Here is a 20,255-nt window from a genome sequence, read left to right as displayed (position 1 = left end):
AATTTGAAGTGTAACTATTTGTCCTTAAAGTTTCACAGATAAAGCTATATAACTAGGGGACAGAACTTCCTTTATGACCTTCATGACAAGTCATATTGTATTAAATGTATGCTGGTTGTTCCTAATCAATTTTTTGTGATACTTGGCTAGAAGCTGGAAATAGATTTTTCTGTTTTTCTAGATTTACAAATATGAAAAAAGAAAGATGAAGAAAACAGAACTCATTTGGGTGAAAAAAGTTTATATTTCTGCAAGATGACTCTTGTCTGTGGGGCTTTGTTTTTTTTTTTTGATGGATGATGGTTTTGTTTTTTGGTTGTTTGTTTTCTTTGTTTGTTTTGTTTGTTTTTAGTTTTTATGCAGTGTCTTACTGACATTGAACTCCACAGAATCTCCTGTGGGACTTCCAGAAAAGTACTCTCTTGACAAGTGTTTCCTTGCTGTTCTGCACACACTTTCCAGAAGCTTCTCCCAGTTAAAAAATAAAATAAAATAAATAAATAAAACAAAAAACTATTTTGAAGCTTCTTAATTCAGCCTCTACTGTCTATTTTTTCAGTGTATTTTGTCATTAATACCTTTGGACTTAAGGAATTCAGTATGATTTTTCTCACATTTCTCAGGAACTTTTTCTACTTTTCTTTGTTCCTTCCATCTTTGAGATTTATTCAATTCTAACTTTCTCTCTTTCCAAGATTCTTATGATTCTTCCTCTCAGCAATTTAAAATTTCTTTTTCCTTTTTTTTTTTTTTTTTTTTTCTCCCAGGGAGTTAATTTTGTAAATTTTGTGTTTAGGTGGGGGACTTGTAAGTTTCCAAGTTTTTATACCATGTTTCTATATTTTTATGATTAATTATATATATGATTTAGCCTTGGAGACATGATATTTCTCTTGGTTCAGTGCTAGAGTTCATGTCAGGCTTTCACTTTTCTATCTTGCAAATGAGTTGTTTTGCTAACAGTAGTGCAAAAAAAAAAAAAAAAAGTGTAAAATATCAGTTTTTTTAATATCTACTTCCAACTCTAGCTCAGATGATTGATTATATGCAGTCAATGGGCCAGAATTTTCCAAAATTGACTCTCATGTATTTCTGAGACAGTCATAGGGACAATTTATCAACCGTAGATGCATAAGATTCAATAGGGAGATCAGGCATTTGATTAAATGATGAGTTGATTCAAGTTGATTAAAGAAAACCCAGTACTTGACTGGGAGCTTCATAATTTGATTGTAATGTGACTTGTTTCTCTGTCTGGGTAAAAGAAAAAGTGGAAAAGGGCAAGTTGTAAGAAATAGTTGGATAGAAAATATTGAGTAATAACTTTCTTAGTTATATTTCACTTCAATTTAAGGAATACATTTAAAAATTTATTTTAAAATATGGATGAGATGAGGTACATTCACTTAGTTGTTGAAGAAGTGTGATATGTGTTTACTGAGAGAGAATTAAACTGGGTGAAATTTTCTGCAGCCAACTATTTCCATACCTTTCATTCTAGCTGCTTTGTAGAAAAAAAAAAAAAAAATTCCAGTTAGTGAACAAAACAAGTATCTAAAGCTTACATTGTTCATATCTATAATTGATAATACAATGACTGTTGAATAGAATGGTAGGGAAGAAAAGTAGGCGCTCATACTTATAGGTCAGCAGAAATCTGAGTAGTTATGTTATTTTGGATTTGTCCAGTCTTGATTTCTTGCTTTATGTTCTCTCTTCACTCTAGTGTCTTCTCAAACAAAAATCTTAAGTTCCATGAGGAGGCGTTGGTACATATTCAAAGCCATGAAGTGGGAAGACAAGTAGTTTAATTTCAAAACTGCGTTAAAGTGAATTATAACAATGTAAGTTTGTGATTTCATGACCCATACTGAGTGCTGACTTGACTTTGAAAGATCTTGTGAAGGAAAACATTTTCATCAGCAAATATTACTCATGCTGAGTAGTAAATTGTGACTTCCCAGAAGATATAGCCTTGAGAGTGACGTCATGTGAAGCATCCTATTCTGAAATGAAATGAAATAAGCTTATATTCTGTTATCTTTTGCTCATATAATAAGTTACTGCTGAGTATTGTGTACACTATCAATTTGCATTTTGCCTAACTAGCTGCAAGTTTTGCATACAGACAAGTCTCAAGATTTTGTCACTTATGATGCAAAGACCAGGTAAATCTTCACAGCTTTTTTACAGCTTTTTTTTTTAACATTTTTTTTTCTCATAACATTTGACAATAATGATTTAATCATTCTTAACTCCTTGATATTTATTGCAAGAATATTAATTCTGATAATCTTGCTTGGTGCTAGTGTAGCTTTGATAGAATTTCAGTAGAATTTCCACTGGTATTCAGAATTAATTACCAGCCCCATTACCTTGAAGCATTTTCCTGCTTTGTTATATAGGACTTGTTATTGTAGCTCTTACCTGAACAAAAGTAATGAGTAAATAGAGTAGATGTTTTCATATTGGCCCCACTTAGGCCAAAAGAGGCAGAAAAAGACCCAGTGAGAGTTGGGAACACACATTCTGTATCAATTATGAATGACTCCAGTTGCTGGTGTCAGCTCCCCAAAGAATGTACTACCCTTCAGATGCAGTAGTCATTTGTAACGATACTCAAGAGGAAGAAGATGAGTATAGACAAAGAGAAGCAATTTATCTAACTGAGGAGATTTATTAATTGAGGTGTTGCAAACTTTTTTTCACACAAAAAACTTGATTGCACTTAAAATTCTACTGCAATCAAAAGATGTAAAGTTATTAGATAAAAGGTTACCAATCAGTCCTTCAAATCTCCATGGAGCAGCAACATCAACAAAAGTCTAAACACCACAGCAAGTGATTTACTTATTCAAAGACTGTCCATTGACCTTCTTGAAAGAATGGAAGCACGTAGGTATTGATTACTGCTTGAAGAAAAATGCCTTAAAAATCCTTTTATAATTTCAACTTTTGTTGCCCTGATTTGCATTAAATATATTATGAATGGATAATGTATCACCTTAGAAAGTGACTTTTTATTGCATTATACTGACAGAGCTTTTTAGCTTCTTAACAAAGTTATTTTAATCCGTGTTTATAGTGCCAAGGTCTGTCCATTATTTTATAAAATAAGCAGTGACTGTAAGTGATGTTGTCACATTACCAGGATCTGTACCACATCATAGATCTTTACAAAGAGGTTTGAACGGGTACGTTGTGGGATGGGTTGTGTATAATGGAGTGTGAACTTTTCCTTCAGTGACCTTTTTGCACACAGTAACTCATCCTCTGAGACAGAACAAGGAAATTTTTTTTTAATAAAGGCCACTATTAAGGGCTCTATTTTACTGGTCTCTAACAAGATGTAGATGTAGTATTTGTAGTATTTTTAGATGTAGTCAATAAGGATGGACTAATGGAAAATTGAAGTTATTTTTAATGTTCATTTTGATCTGTATTTTGAAGTGTATTTTGAAGTATATTCTGAGATATGAGACCGATATTCTCATATCCTGTAAGAACTATTTACTATTCTCCTGATTTCTGACAAGTCATGGTGTATTTTTTTGATGCAAATAAATTTTTAGTTTAAGAGAAAGGTCATAAACTAGAGCTTCTTCTGAAAAAAAAATAAATCGGCTTTGACAAATTAGCGTGATCCTCAATAAGTGACACTGAAAAACTAGCTGCAGGGGAATAGGACAAAAAATAAGAAAACTCAGGGAAGGCAGCAAGATTGTACTGGGAAGGTTACATCTTTGGACATTTATATGTCTAAAGGAGGGCTTTGGAGAAAAATAAAATAAAATAAAACCAGAAAACAGCAAACTATGATTCTGCCAAAATCCAATTTTCATTCCAAAAAAGTCTGATTTAAAAGTTTGAGTGCTCTCAATTCCAATAGAGAGCATGAACCTTCAGATATTAAGTTCTGAAGAGCAGGAGGAAGTTTGTTTTACAATAAACTACGCTGGGCTTTTATTTAGCTAAGAGTGTATCATTCTTAAAGTTTTTTCTACTGAAAAAAATTCTAGTAAACAGCAAAAGCTCAGTACTCTATTCTCTTTCCTTATTCTGGTATAGACACAGCTGTAATTTTATTGAGGTTAATGCTAAAACAACTAGAAGTAAACTTGCTGTGTGTTTGCAGTGTGTTTTCTGAGGTGATTTATAAATAGAGTAAATTGTTTCTCCATAGGATAATTTAGGATTCCAGGTGAGTTTACCTCCAGATGTATGCATTAATCAAAGATCTATCATAACTGTAAAAGTATCATGGCACATTTATTGTACTTTTCTGACAATTTCATGAGTCTATGTATGCTTACAATTTTGAAAGAATTTTAAAACTGCTGCTTTAGCAAGTGCAACAGGGTACGTGAAGTCTGTTAGAGCTATTTATATATCTCCCTGACTAGTTATTAAACATATGACCACTACTCAGGTTCATCTTGAAGAAGTGCATGGTCACATCTTATGATAAGTATTTTACAATTCCTTTTTTCTGAACAGGGCATTGAAAAAGTGAAATAATCCTGAACCTAACAAATACAATCAAAACATGATTCAAAAAAGAAGTTGTTTCAGTATGACTGACAGATACACTTGGAACTCTATTGGAAGCCAGTAAGACACTACTTCTAGGAGACAGAAACCCTTCCTGACTGTATGAATGGATGGAGAAAGATCATGTGCTGTGCCAAGAGGAAGGGCAGATCACTGAAAGACAAAAGGAACACTTTGTCAATACCTAAAAATATTGAGGAAACTGAGAAAGGTACGTGCAGGCTGGTATTTAGACAGGACTTTAATTTTATTTTAATTGCTAAAATCATTTGGGAAAGTTTTTGGAGGGACACGGGATGTTATGAGTCTTCTTAGCTGCTCTGGACAAACTTCCAATTTCCAGTGAAGGTGGAGGAGCCAGGGATAGAGAAACTGATTTTTGCCACTTTACTTAATTAAAAAGAAAGTAGCTCTAACTCACTGGGAACCTCAGTTTCCCTATCTGATAGACAGTTCTTAATAATTTCTGCCATCTTAATTAAATATTTTGAAATATATGAACCAAGATAGCTATCAAAGAGCTGGATGTGAACTATGACCTCAGCTAAAATATTTTTGTGCATAATAATTAATTTTAAACTCTTATTATGCTGTGTGTTTCATCAATAGAAAAAACATGTCATACCACTTTCATAAATCAAGTTCTGTGTTTGGGTTTTCTAAAAGCTCTAGTTAAGTGACGACAGAGTTTGTGTGTTCTGCAGATGTATATGATCATAATATTTACTGGTGATATAAGCTGGGCTTTGATTCTCTGCATTAACTTTATCAATACAAGATAACAAATGACTGAATGTAACTGAAAGCTCTGCTAGGAAGGCAACATTGGTATGTCTTTTGGTTGACCTCATAAACAAATCAGCATTTGTTCCTGGTCGAAGCATTCTCTGAGGCTGCTAATCATTGCAAAAGACGTATTTTGATTCCTTACTCAGGCAATCTATAAATTAAGGAACAACTTATTGTCATGCTACCCTTGGGTAGCAAAGCAGTTTCAAGAATGTGTTTTCCATAACTTGAATGCCACATCACCATGTGTGGCAATTTAGTATGGCAATTTAGTATACCTACCAGTACCAGTGGGAACTCACTTGTTAGTTCATACAGATTAGATCTCTTGCTTTTCAAGATAAGATGGAACTCTTAATTCTTTCTTTTTTTTTTTTTTTTTTTCTTTTTGCAATCCCCAAGGCATGTATCCAGGAGACAATGATCAGCAGAGGCACCTCTGGGGCTGTGCTGGCAGATGGCTGCTGAGCACTTAGGAGCTCTGGGGACAGCCCCAAGCCCTATTCTCCTGGTGCCAGAGCCATCAGATAAATGGCAGCTGGCCAGGGGCTGGGGGACTGCAACCTTCCCACTGTGCCTTCCTCACAGTGACCTGGGGTAAACCCCACAGAGGAAACCTCATGTTTTTCCTTGCCTCTTGTGGCTTTTTTTGCCTATTCAGAAAGTTTCTGGACACTGGCTGATCCCTGCAATATTCAATTTTGTAAAAGAGTGTAGCAAAGAGTAGTTCTCCTTGAGGTTTCTTAGATGGCAAGTAGGCTGATTGCTCTCAAGAGTGAATTAGGAGTAATTTTAACAAGACATTGTAGGAAGGAGTTAACAAATTAGAAGTATTCCCAAGATTTTACTTCTATTCAACTACAATTAAAATCAAAAAAGAGTGTAAAAAGAGTTTGGGAATATCATACGGTGTAGTTCAGAAAAATCCCGGGAGAAAGTTATAAATGCTTCCAGCAAGCAAAATAAATACAAACATTAGTCAGTCTCAAGCCTCATTTCCTCAGTGATGGGAGGTAACAATGCCATAAATCACTAGTTACCTTAAATCATATGATCTTTTGTGCCATAGACCTTTTGGTAATCTTTACATTTACCATCCTGGGAATATTTGCTGAATAAATATTTACAAGACCAACACACTATTTCAGAACAACAGACTTTTTTGTAAACTGCGCTTGAAAAATAACTTGGGCATGGAAGGGACTTTCAGCCAAGTATCATTTATTACTAGATTTATGGGTTTCTTTAATAAATGATGTGTGAGCAAATGCACCACCTAATAAGATAGCAAGACATTCATGACTTAAAGCTCAGTTTGATACTTTGAACTAACACCTGATGTTGGTATATCTTGCAGCATTTTATTTGGGAATTGAAAAGAAGCACACTGAGCATGTTTCTCAGCCAGCTCTTGTCTCACTTTGCATAACACTGGGGTATTTTGGTCAGGAAACTCGACAATAACTTGACTAGAGCTGAGAATGCACTTGGCAAGACTTGTGCTTATTTCAATCTGACACTAATATGCTTTTTTAATACTCTTTCAGTGTTAACATAAATATCTGCAATTCTTTGTATAAGAAAAGGTGCCACCTCACATCTCAAGGAACTTGCCCATAGATGAGTTTATTCTCAGTTCTTCACTGAAAGAAAAACAGCCACAATAGCGATATCAGGTTTATGTGAATAAGGAGTGTTAGACTGGAGTCATAGTGATAATTACTAGCAATTTTTATAGTTTTATTTTCTGTCAAATATTTCACATTTATATTATATGCCCACATGCCAGTGCAAATGTAAGCAGACCAATTCCCAGCATGGAAAATCTGCCTCTCTATGGAAAACAGTTTTCATTGCTGTGTGAAAAAACCTAAAGACTAAAATGAGGAAATATTTGGCTTTCTGTGAGTTTGGAGGTTAAAATGTGATTACCCTTTACATTTGATAGTGATGGGAATTTCTCACAGTTTGACTCCAGGGTTGGTATATTAGCTTTGATTGTTGCTGCTAGATCTGGGGAAGCAGACGAGGCAGATGACATACTTGCGAGGGGCAGAGATCTGCACTCATACCCTACAATACTTCCCCAAAGCTGTCTGCTTCCCAGAGTGCGAGGAGGCCTTTCCAGTGGTTTGCTGGTTCATCTGTGGCAGTTGACAGGGACCAATTTAGGTACAAAACCCTGCAACTCAGCATCAGCTCTGCATCCCATTCTGTTGATTACTAGACCAATAACACTTGATCTTTTGGCTGCTCTTTAGGTAATATTAATCAGAAGGTCTGTGGTTAAGGGCATTGGTGAATAAAGTATATTCGTAAATATTGCTAATTTTAAAAAAAAAATTGTTGATAGGTTAAGATCAGAATGGATTTCTTGAGATTGTTTCTTCATCTGGAGCTGTTTGACTCACAGTCTAGAATAATGTAAGAGGAAAAAATGAGACTGTTCTTTTGCGTGGTATTACAGAGTATGTTTGAGGGCATTCCTCTAATATTTATTCAGGTTTGTTTTAGCATGATCTCTAGATGGGGAATTTCTGTGATATTGTAGGTTACTGCAGGGTCCAAAATTGTGACCTTTAAGAAGGATCATCATTATAGGTGTTTGCATTATTTATAACATAATATATATATAACATAATTGTACAGGTTAAGGTGAGAAAGAGCTAACAAAGTGCAAAACTGAAAATGTTTTGGTAGTCGGTGATCCTTTGGCCAGACAGACTCCCTTTGCTTAACTCAAAGTCTGCAAATGTATAACCTGGAACAACAGTAACAAAGATCTTTGAAAATCATCTGGAAACTGTGACCTCTTAGGAGTATGTAAGTCCTTAGTAGTTGCAGTTTGTACTGGAGAGAACCATTGTTCACATCCTTTGTATTCCAGTACAGAGGTGTGTACTTAGCCGTACATGCTTTCTAGGGCTTCTCTGTTTTACTTTCTAATCACCATTTCAATCATGTTTTGTCTGCTGAATGTATTGTGGCTTATACTTTCTCCAAATTAGTTTTTTTTTTTCTGTAGACCTCTTTTGTATAATGTATAATGTCTCACTACCTACTTTCTTATTATTTCCTCTATTCATACTGGTGTTTGCATTTTAATGCCATTTAGTATCATATTGAAAACTCATTTATATACTATGTATTTCTCCTTCCAGACCATTAAGGAAGAAGTTAATTAAGACTGGAAACGTCACTTATTTTTGCAGCTCCAAACTGAGCATTTCTTCCAATCCATCATCTTTCTCTCCTTATAGCTTTTTCCTTAGTTATTTAGTTCATTTAAAATTCATGTAAATCTTTCAACCAAGATAATTTAGATTAATTTTCAGTACAGGATTTTACAAAACGTGTATTAAATGATTTACATTATGTTTGCAGTCTTTCCTTCATTCACTAATCTCGAATGTTTTTTCTATTTCAAGAATCGTATTTGTCCAGCAAACGTTCAGCTTTCATACTTGGGGTTTATGTAAGTTCATTTTCTTTTTTCCTGTCCTTCCCAGTAACCCTGATTTTAGTTTCATTGCCTTCCTTTGGCCAAGGTGGTGCATGTATTTCCCAAATAATTTGGTAATGGTTCCTGAAACTAAATATTTTTGGTTTCCATTCTCTTTCAGTCTTGAAGTGATGACAATTCATCTGTATTATTCCTGTTGGTTTCCAGGTCTTGAAACCTGAACTAAAATAATTCATTGTTTTATTGAAGTTCTCTGGCACTGTAATTATTTTTGTCTTATAAACACTTGGTAAAGATTACAGATTTATTTATTGATTGTCTGGAGAAAAAGTTCACAGTGGCCTTAAAGACCATACAAGCTTTTTTCATGTTAGAGGAATTCAAACTCAAAATGAACTGAGAAATTTTATTTGACTTTAAACTGTTTTATATTTTGGTAACTAATAAAAAATATGTGTGTGTGTATATATATATATATATATATATATATATATATATATATATATATATATATATATATATATATATATATATATATATATATATATATATATATAAAATTTTTATTCAGTATTCTTAATGGTGTAAAATGCAATCTCTAATTTTAGTGTCCCAAAGGTAATTGTAGTTATTTAGCAGCATAGATCTTATGTTTTTCCTAAATTTGTATTTTAGCATGATTCTTCTTTTTAAAATCTCTATATTGGAAATACTCAAAATGTTAGCTACTTCTAAAATTTCACACAGCATTTGATTAATCAAATGATCTCTAAATACTTTAGAAAAATATTAATTAAAAAATGAAATTCTTATTACCATGTTTGTCATTTTCTAACATATAAAATGAGATATATGTGAAGATTATATTGCAAGAGACTATGAGCTTGCTTGAAGGACTATAAGACAAATCAAAGTAAGACGGTTATTATTAAGAGAAGGGATATTTCATTTTCAAAGTGATGTCTTTACACTGAGTGACACAAATCCTTCTCTTATTGGAGGTATTATACTTTTCCCACACTTGAACTGATAGCTTATACTATGTTCATTTTTAAGCAAAAATATTTTTTCCTGTTACATCCTTGCAATGTTTCTTCATCAGAAGATGTTATTCCTTGGATGGCTGCATTGGTAAATAGCTTTCTAATAACTTTATAATGTCAAAATGATCATTTAGGAAACGATAAAAACAATTTATGACATGCAAAGGAACTATCCTTGTAATAATTACAAAGAAAAATTTTAATTATTAAAAGTCTGATGATTTAGTTTCTGTATGTAGCTTATTATGATCTTGAAACACAAACTATTAAATCAACAGAAGCCCCCCACTGATTTTTCCAAGTCTTTTACCAGCCTCTATGTGATGAGTGACAATTGAATGTCAATTATTCCCCAGCAAGAGAATATTTAAAGCATGGAAACAAAAATGTAATATGCTCATTGCTATCACCAAAAATAGATTTTGTACAGTTCACAGAGGCAGAACTACTACAACTCAATATTAGTGGGGTGCACTGCACAGGCATAACATTAGCATAAAACAAGATAGCTTTATGGCTTTGAGAGAAAAATTTTTTGTCCCTTCTGTGGTCATTAATTATACTGAAGTGTTAAGCAGGTATGATTCAACTTGAATTATCTTGGAGCTTTCTGGTATCTTCCATTATCACCTTGATTTTAGTCAAGTTTGTTTATTGTTTTAGCATATATGGGAGTATGCTGGTGGAAAAACTGTCAGCACAGATGTACTTTTTAAAAATAAGAGCTGTGGTAGATTATTTAAGCACATTTTAACCCCTTGATCTAGCCAAATTGACGTTCAACAGCTGTTAGACTACAGATGTTTTGTATACATTTCCTGGGCAGCAGATATAAAGATTGCTCTCCATTCCAAGCAAGAGGCACTGCCTTCTTAATATCTTTTACAGTAAAGCTTATTACATTTCAATATATCCTCAGAGTAGCTCAAGGACACAAATTGCAGCAAATTGTATGATCCAAAAAATGTAATTAAGGACAGTTTGGCATCAGTTCACCTCTTACAGGATGGACTGAAAAATATCTGTGTTGTTGCTCCTAGCAATTAAGGATCTTCAGATCTACGGTCTTGTATGGATAACTTGATTCCTTTCTTTTTATTCAACGCTGCATGGATATTTAGGATCCTAGATACTTGTTCTCTGTTGGTATTGTCATATAGGCCTCTGCAGAATTTGATATCAAATGCAACCAAGTAGAGCTACAGAGGAGATGTGGCAGCAGAAAAAGACTCTTCATCAGCCCACGATGCCAATGAGAGAGGTAACTTTGGAGTAAAAGTGCTGTGGCAAAAGTTGTATTAATCCACAAGTGTTCCAGCAGATGTTCTTAAGATTCTTTAAGGAAAATATTCCGCTTTTTGGTAGATACTGACCAAAATGACTCCTTGGTGTAAAGTATCTTACATCAAACATTTATTTTGTTCTACTAACATGTTTATAAAATCATTTTTTAAATTTTTTTACTTATTCATAATCCTTGTTTTACTTGTGCTCACAACTGCTATGTAAAGCATTTAATTATTTTGATACACAAAATACAAATAGTTGAGATCAAGTCTAGTTGCAGAGATCTCTTACAAAACTTAAATTTGTGATACTGAAATTATATTAAGGTCCTTAAATTCAGTACCAGCTGTCCATGCAACCATCTAATGCATCTCAATAATTTGCTTATACTCTATTAACAAATTCCCATTCAACCCTAACTTGGTACAAGATGCCATGTGTACCATCAGTGATAGATGCAGTAATTCAAAACAGGTATGAAGATATGTTCTGATCATCAGAGTACAGGATGTAGAAATAAAAGCTTCTGTCCATAATGAGAAGTGAAGGAAATTTATGGTATCCATACCCATAACTTATTTCACTGCTTCACAATTTTCCACTGAAAATATTTGTTGTGCAGTATTTTCTTATGACATAAATCATTCACTAGCTATTAAAAGAAAATGTTCTACTCTTATTTCTGCCAGACCTTGCTGTTACTGTCAAACACCTTTCAGAACACGAATGCTGAAGATCCTTAAAAAATTCGTATACATGTAGATGAGACTTTGAAAAGCAGGTACATTTTTTTGGATCCCAAAAATTCTATGCAGTTGCAACAAGAACTTTGAAACAGTATCTGTTCAACTCAGTTCTTTAGAGTTGCCAGTACTAATATGACGGATAATCATTTGTAATTTATTTTGTGCTAAGTGATGTGCGCCGCCAAAATGTGCTGTTAAAATCTGCTGCTAAAGCATAGTCCAATTCTGAAATATATGAATGATCATCTGATATAATTTGTCCAAATACACAAAAGTATTAGAAACTGGTCTTTTTAAAAAATGATATGATTGCCACTTAGTGCACTCATTCAATGACATCTAAAATTGTATAGCTAATGCTTTTAAATACAAAGAACTGTCACACTTATTTCAGATGAAGATGCACACAAAGGTATGGGTAATGTATCTTGTAATAGTACAAACCCTGTGGGCAGTATTCTGCTTTGCCAAGACAAAAGTGAGGTAGTGCAATACAAATGAGTAGTGCGAGCAGTTAATCATCCAGTTAATCAACATGACAGCCTGGTTCTCCTACGTTTAAACCATTTTGCCATTAAAAAAAAAGAAAAAAATCCACACGTGCATTCTCACAAAAACCAGCACACAAATACAGACCTGATCTCACTTAAAGGAAAAAAAAAAAATTTTTTTCCCCATTGTACTACTGATAAATAACAGAACATCAGCATTCCTTAACGCAATATTTGTAGATTGCAAATCTACCAAAAGTTTATTAAAAGAAGATAATTTACAAGCTTTCATTCTTTTTAATATTATTAGTCAGTGCTAACACTAATTGTTTTAAGCTACCAAATTTATTCAATTTCACTATGATTACATTCAACAAAACTGCATTTAAGCCAGCAGATTGTGATATATCAAAGTATCAACCATTTCAGCCATATCAGTGATTTTAAGGAAAAGATCATATATTTCCCCTGATTATTTCAAAGAAACAATGATTCTGCAAGTGTCACAAGCTTTGTTTTGGGATACAGACCAATGAATATTTGCATACAAACACAGTCATTCAAAAAGCGCTATATAATCACATTAAACAGCTCATTCAGTTTGGATAGGGAAAGTTAATTTAAACTAAGGAACACTGAGCACTTATAAGGATCTAAAAGAGAGAATTGATCAGCAGACCCAAACACATTTCACAATTATCAATACCACATTGCTTTTTGAGGTTGAATGTTCTGGAAATGGAATAGCAATTTTATTAATTAGATATGGTTCCTCTTCACAGTCGTTGATTGTCCTTTACTTAGAAAGAGCGAACGCTTAGTTTACAAAATAAATTAATCACAGAAATGTCTCCATTTTATCTATAATCAATCACTCTGCCTGTTTTTTGCCTTGAATCTACCAGTTCATCTTCTTTATACTGTTCTAGTATTGTGCCTTGTTCTCAGATACCGCATAATCAGTTTTCAGTTTATATTTACCAATACAGCTTTCTTTAATCATATTTTTCATGAGCACAAGTCCTCAAGAAGATATTTCCAGTAATAAAAGCTGCACTGCCAGTTAGATTAGTTTTGCACAGTATGTAATACACTGGGTTTACTGTGGCTAGAAGGTAGTTTTACCAAGATATTCAGCTTGGATGTCTTATCTCATTCATCAAACTCTTGTCAACCAAAGAAGGAGGAGAAAAACATCAGAAAATCTTGAAATGCTTTCATAGTCACATATTTCTGTCAATCAGTGTAATCCTGTGGATAAGCTGGACAATAACAGTGTACACAGTTTCTTTGTTCACTACTAATGTCTACATTTTAGACAGTGGGACCTAAACACAGATGACGTTATGTTGATTTTTAAATCCTAGCTAGATTCATTTGATCACAGTTCCTACATGAACAACATCACTGTGTCTAGCTTTTCTATGTCCATTTGTTATAATTTGAATTTGACCTATCCTTTAAATATCAGCAGTCCATGTTAACACAGTGAGATATAGATATGAAAATCAAGCGTGAAACATTATCAGTTTTGTAAGCATGTATGTCTGTTCCAGCTCTTTTAACTGTGAGTCCACTTAAACTTTGTAACTATACAGTCTGGTTTTACTGATTTAACAAAAAATAATTTTTCATGTTACTATTTCTTCTTGTTAAAAACTATTTTTGCTTTGATATTTCCTGTGAAGTCATTACCAGTAATGCATATGTCTCTAGGTACCTATCTGCTCTAGATAATATACAGTATATAAATTCCAATATATCATTATTGGAATGTCCATGTCTCCATTTCACTGACACACTACAGTTAACTCCAGTAAAATTATCAGTTCTTCCTTAACAAACGATTATTTCCCATAAAGAGAGAGATGTTTCCTATCATTTGCAAACATTGGATTTTTGTGATCAGTGTGAATGTTTTTGACATCCCTGTTCAAATGGTGAATTCAATTTCTACTTTGATTATCACCAGCAGTCAAAATTTTGATAGAAGGAAAGGTAAAAACTAAGGAATCTATGAAGCAAGAGAGAAGGTAGGTAAAAAATTCAAATCCTGTCACAAATACTTCTAGTACAAGATTTACAGATTTGCTCAGGTTAAAAACTGGTATAAAGTGAACATGGAAACGACCATTGATTTTAATGTTTGGAACATGGATTCTTCCTTTTTTAACTGCTTTTTAATTAAAAAAAAAAAAAAAAAAAACAATAACAAAACATTAAAATGATTATATGACAGAAAAAAATAATACTTTTAAATGAATATTTATAAAACTTTTAATATTCATGATACTGAGATTTTGTTAGCTGAAAATCAAATAATTTAAATTGTATTTAATATCAGAATGTTAAAAATATGAAAAGAATCGTGGAAAGTTTTCAGTTCTTTATGCATGGTTCCAAGTATAAAATTGATGAAAAATCAGTGTGATGATTGATGTTTGCTGTAAATTTGTTCCACAGCTATCTTTTATCTTACTAGTTTGTTAGAACTAAAAATACAGTTGGAAAGCATGCAGACAGTACTATATGCTGACTACCACTTCCACCAGTGGCAAATATTAAAATGAAATAGTGCAAAAATAAGGTAAATTAAATTATTTTGCAACCCATTAAAAATAACCACTCTATTTTTCTCTCCAATGTCATTTCTGAATGCAAATTAATTAAAAAATGAGAAATCATAAAAATTGATAAAATGCTGTTTTCTTTCTATGTAGTTTTTGGTAACAATAAATAAACCCAAGTCAAGAAGGAGCATCATCTTTGTTACTAGCCTCAGCAAAGAAAATTTCTAGATAATCTCTTATATCACAGAATCAGCACTTTTCTCCTTCTTATTCTGCGAATATTTTGTAGCTTAACAAAGATCTTTTTTTTCTCTTCAAATATCAATATAGCACCTTTCAGGGTTATTACATATTATTAAAAAGAAGTTGAAATAAAAAACAACAAACTGCATATTTAATGAAGTAGGCAATAAATGCTTTAATGATGATTTTTGCTTTTCATGTACATTTTAGCTAGAATAATCCCAAACTACTTTAAACTATGCTTCCTAACATACTGGGATTTGCACACTAATGCATTGATTATGATTCCATAAATGAAAGCTAGAATTTATCCTCTTCTTTATGTATTAATTATACTATGTGTCATCCCTAATCTTAGAGAATTTATTCACAGAGTAAAAAATGAGACAATATATGTCAAGTGGATTTTTCTGAAAATTTTTGTGAACCTCAGCCTTTTCCATTGTTGTCACTAATAAACTATTTTTTAAAATGTCAATAAAACTGTGGTATTCAAGTGATTATTAGTTAGATTTCTTTATGCTTTCATTTAGGACAGGACAGATCTTTAAAGTACTTCTAAGTAAGTGATCTTGTCAAATCTGAAGATGCTTTTCTGCTCTAGTTTTCTGATGTAATATAGTTTCAGTTGAGTTATTGTGGGGAAGATTTCTTATTGTTTTAGTGCAATGATTAAAAGAACAGTTGCTATTAGAAAGATGTTTGTAACATCCAACTTAAATGTTCTTTGCTATGGTTCAATTGAATTACTTCCTATCTTACTCACTAGAATTGGAACCATTTAGTCCAGTGCTTTTTATGCAATGGCCTGTATGCCTGAGGGCCATTATGTACATCATTTAAGCAAGTTATTTCAGCTGTTCAGCGGAACTTTGTTTTTGTTGTTGTTGTTTCTCTTTTTTTTTTTTTTTAATTTCTTCAGCTGGTCTAAATAATATTCCAGCTAAGGTTCTTTTCTTTCTGAATACAGCTGGAGGACTACCCTGAGCATCCCACAGGTACCGTTCCAGTAAACAACTCTGTTAAAAATTTCATTGTTTGATTTGATTGGGTTTGGTTCTGTGGAACCATCTGTTAAAATGTCTGTCCAATCCCAACAGGTGGGAAGAATTAGAGGTAAGATAAAAAGAAAATGGGCAACGGAAAGAGGAGAAAATTTATTTTCCTCTGGAAAATAAAATAAATAAATTTGCTTTAAAAGAAGGAAAACAAGTTACCTATCACTTCTCTACAAAACCAACATATATTCATTTTATATATATTTCTACTAAGTAATTATAAGTATGAGGCATAGTTTTTGATAAAGGCATGTGATAAATGACCAGTGATAAATCATAAACCTCAGGTCTTTTTGTGTATAATTTCTTCTTAATTAATTGTTCTCCATTGCGTCTGAAGTTTACAGTGTTACAGCTGTCCCTATTGCAACTCCTCTGTCTCACTTTTGTGAGATCCTTTTCCTGACTTGTCCACATCATTCTGAATTTTAAAACTCATATATTTTAACTCCCTTTAGCACTATTAAGTAGACAGTGTCTGCAAATTTAAGCAATATATTCTGTATAGCATCTCCTGTATCCTAAATTCTTACAAAATTAGGTATACCTTCTGAAAGTGAATTTATTCCCTTTATTGCAAGACACCTTCTTCAAAAATTGAATCAACACTATGTGCACATGCACACTACAGATAGAGATGAAACAACAGCAAAAATAAACAAAGGCAGTAGAGGTTGAATCTTCCCACCAATATTCTGTTACATTTTGTTGGCGTGTGACAGATGGCAGCCGAGGGGTAGTGTGACAGAATTGTGTCTGACGTGGAAGTGAGGCTGAAGCAAATGAGCAGGACTGAATTCCTCCATATGGAAAAAATGGTACCCATTGACATTCATTGGTGCTTGCTGAACACTGATGGAGACCAAGCAATAAATGTGAGCACAGTGAGGTGGTGAGTGGTGCATTTCAGCAGTGGTGACAGCAGGTCACCTCTTCTGGTGCAGATTTTTATGAATGCAGGATTCAAGCTCTTGTTCTTTGCCAGTGAAAATGCACCCATCATGATGGTGGTGACTATGTTGAAAAACAGTTTCTTGTAGCTGAAAATGTGCTATATTAAAGTGTTCTTGTGCTGTTCGTATCTGGTAGAGTTTCCATGGAAATAAACAGGAGGCATTAATTTTGGAGGTACTCACATGGTATATAGAATGCTGTCAACTAAAGTGATATTGATTAAGTCATTCTGTTCTTTCTGTATGTTTTCAATGTATTCATGATCCTCATTCATTCTCCCTATAAAACCCATACAAATTTAATACGCATTACGTCCTCAGGAAGAAGGATGCAAGTTGTGGTGGTTGAAAATTACTTAAAGAAAATGAGAAGACAAGAGTTGTGTCATAATGTCAGTCAGAATACTTTAATACATCTTTTATGAACAATAACATTTTTAGTGAATATAAAAATGAATCCACCATCTGTGAGATTCATTTCTTTTAGAAAAAAAGTCTATTGAGAAAATAACTTCAACGAGGTTTACAATTGATTACTTGAAATATAATTACTTGTCATCCACAAATGCAAATACTTAGCTCAATTAAGATTATTTGAACTTGAACCTATGATTCAATGATTTTGTTTGGTTTTCATTACTGACATTCTTTGTGACTGTCTTTTTTGTTGAATAATTCATTGTATATGACATTCCAATTAGTAAACAATAAATTCAGTCCATCGCATAAAAGTAAATTACATTTTCTGTACCATTTGCTCCGCTTTGCAAACAGGCAATAAATCATCACTTAAGACATTGTTCTGAAAAAGATGCTACAGGGTGATGGATCACATAGTTAATTTGAATGAACAAACTGCAGTCACCTTTTTAACATGGAATCCAACTTTATTCAAAAGGCACAATTTTGAATTAGCAACTGACAGAATAAATACAAATGCATTAAGACCACTTTCAAAGATTTTTTTCTAAAATCTTTAAAAAACAACACAATTGTTCATCATAATTCAGCTGAAACATGCAGGAAATTATATCTGGGAAAATAGCTAGATATATGAGTAGATCACAAATCCAAATATGCTTCAAGTATTAAGTCTGTTTACAACCTTCTCGGTTTGTTCCACAGCTTTCAAAAAAACTTTGTGGATGCAATACAAAGTTATTTCACATCCTTGAAACAGATTTGCTCCTAACATTGTTCGACTGGAATTTTTTTGAATCAAAATAATGCATTTTATCTATCACTGTTCTTAAAAAAAAAAAAAAAAAAAAAAAAAAAAAGCATTCATCTAAACAGCTTCCAGCTACTGCAGTTTCAAATAGCAAAATTATATGTCACATTTCAGTGTGTTTGTAATGATAAGACTGATCTAAACAGGAAGTAATTCACTACCTGGATGTCTTTCCAAAGGAGGTACAATGAAGAAACAGAAAGGACCATGCACAAGGAAGGGAACCATCTATTCTCACGCAGGAATGACATTCCAGCCTTCAAGCTCTTTCCTACTGTTTCTTGTTCTTTCAAACCTACTCATGTATATCTTCATTTTATTTCATCATTACTCTGCCAGGTAAGCCTTAGGGGAAATAATTGCTATCTCTTTTCCTGTGTCTCTTTGTAGTGGCCTTACTGTCTTTGAATATCAGGAGGGATAGACTGAAAGCACAGGATAAGACAAGTTCTCTTCATCTACCTTGAGAAAGCATGTCTTCAGCCATCAGACACAGATTACTGTGGATGAGATTGTTCTGACAACTTGAAACACTGACCTGTGTTTCTATAGTCAAACCAATTTGGAAAACTAAAATCATCCTTCGTTCGATGAAATAAAGATACCTCCACATCCCAATTGGATTCTTATTATTTTACTATTATCTTTAAAAAATAGAAATTAAAAAATTAAAGATCTCCTTATTGTAACAGGTACATGTCTTCAGACCGTCACAAGAAAATTCCTTGTTTGGATTTCAGCTGAGAATCTGTATATCTAGGTATTCTAAGGCCAGAAAGCCTTCAGTTGTTTGTTTACATACGACAGTATGTAAAGCCACAGCAGCCCTTTTCCAGTGAAAGAAGTTCTTCATGCACCTTTCTGAACTACTTTCACAGTCACATTAGGCATTATGAGCTGAATCAACTCCTTAATAGCACAGTTTTAAGAGGATTGAGATATATCTTAAAACCTTTTTTTTTTTCTCATCAATCATATTTAATACAAGATAGATTTGGTTCTTAGGTTTAGCTTTTATTTTATAGAAAATGTACAGAACATTTCTGGAAATGGGCAGGCAATTCCAGACATATTCTACGCTGGAGTCAGAGCTAGTGGACAAATAACTGGCCACTACAGGCCCCAGTGCTTTCCTTCTGATGTCAGTGTTTTTGGCCAGGGTGGCACCCACTGAAGAGGTGATTTCTTATCATTACCATCATACTCAGAACTAACACCTTCTATTCATTTTACTTTTACTTTTTACATAAGGTTTACAGGAAATTCTGGGTTACTAGAGGTCTTAAATTACGTTATTTTACAAAGCAGAAAGAGACTCAGTTGAAATGTTTTTCAGTGCTAATTTGGAACTGAAAGGCTGACGTTATCTCCTACAGAGTTATGGATGTGCCCTTTGCCATTTCCCTGTTCTTTCCTTGGTCTATTCCTTATGGAAGTGGACAGAAATAATGCTGCTGTGAAGTTAGTAAAATAGACTATGTGGAATGTAGACAAATGTTACTGTCAGTACAGCCAAAGCTGCAGAGGTTTTAAAGGTTACTGATAATGATAGAATATCCAAAACTCAAGCATCTTGACGTGAATGTAAGCCCTTTAAATACAGAACATCACTAATTTTAAGGATTTCACTGTAATAAAAATTCTATTTCCGTAAATGGTAATACATATGTATATTATTATCTATAGGTCTTTCTGACAAGAGGAAATCTTTATAATGTCTCCATATATTTTTATAAACATCAGTGTCATGAACCTTAACAAATATTCATTTATTATATGATGAAAAATAAGTTTGATGTATATTCTAAAGATGAAAGTTTGTTTTATGAT

At 33.2% G+C, this 20,255-nt stretch overlaps 1 long non-coding RNA gene across 3 annotated transcripts in view; it reads left to right on the top strand.

Moving 5' to 3' along the window:
• LOC125693853 (uncharacterized) overlaps positions 1-19,731 on the top strand; it is a 41,094-nt gene extending 21,363 nt beyond the window's left edge. Inside the window, exons 3-8 of one of the 3 annotated variants that reach the window (XR_007377281.1) lie at positions 1,727-1,844; positions 4,498-4,762; positions 8,769-8,815; positions 11,007-14,403; positions 16,127-16,181; positions 18,605-19,731. This is a non-coding gene — a long non-coding RNA (uncharacterized LOC125693853). Of the gene's footprint in view, positions 1-1,726; positions 1,845-4,497; positions 4,763-8,768; positions 8,816-8,963; positions 9,250-11,006; positions 16,045-16,126; positions 16,182-18,604 lie in introns of those variants that run through there. The other 2 variants (XR_007377280.1, XR_007377282.1) reach the window with 2 other exon arrangements.
• Positions 19,732-20,255: the final 524 nt, after the last annotated feature.

Source organism: Lagopus muta, chromosome 5, assembly GCF_023343835.1.
Source record: "Lagopus muta isolate bLagMut1 chromosome 5, bLagMut1 primary, whole genome shotgun sequence".
In the NCBI taxonomy this organism is placed as follows: Eukaryota; Metazoa; Chordata; class Aves; order Galliformes; family Phasianidae; genus Lagopus; species Lagopus muta.
This window is presented reverse-complemented; position numbering and strand designations above follow the sequence as displayed.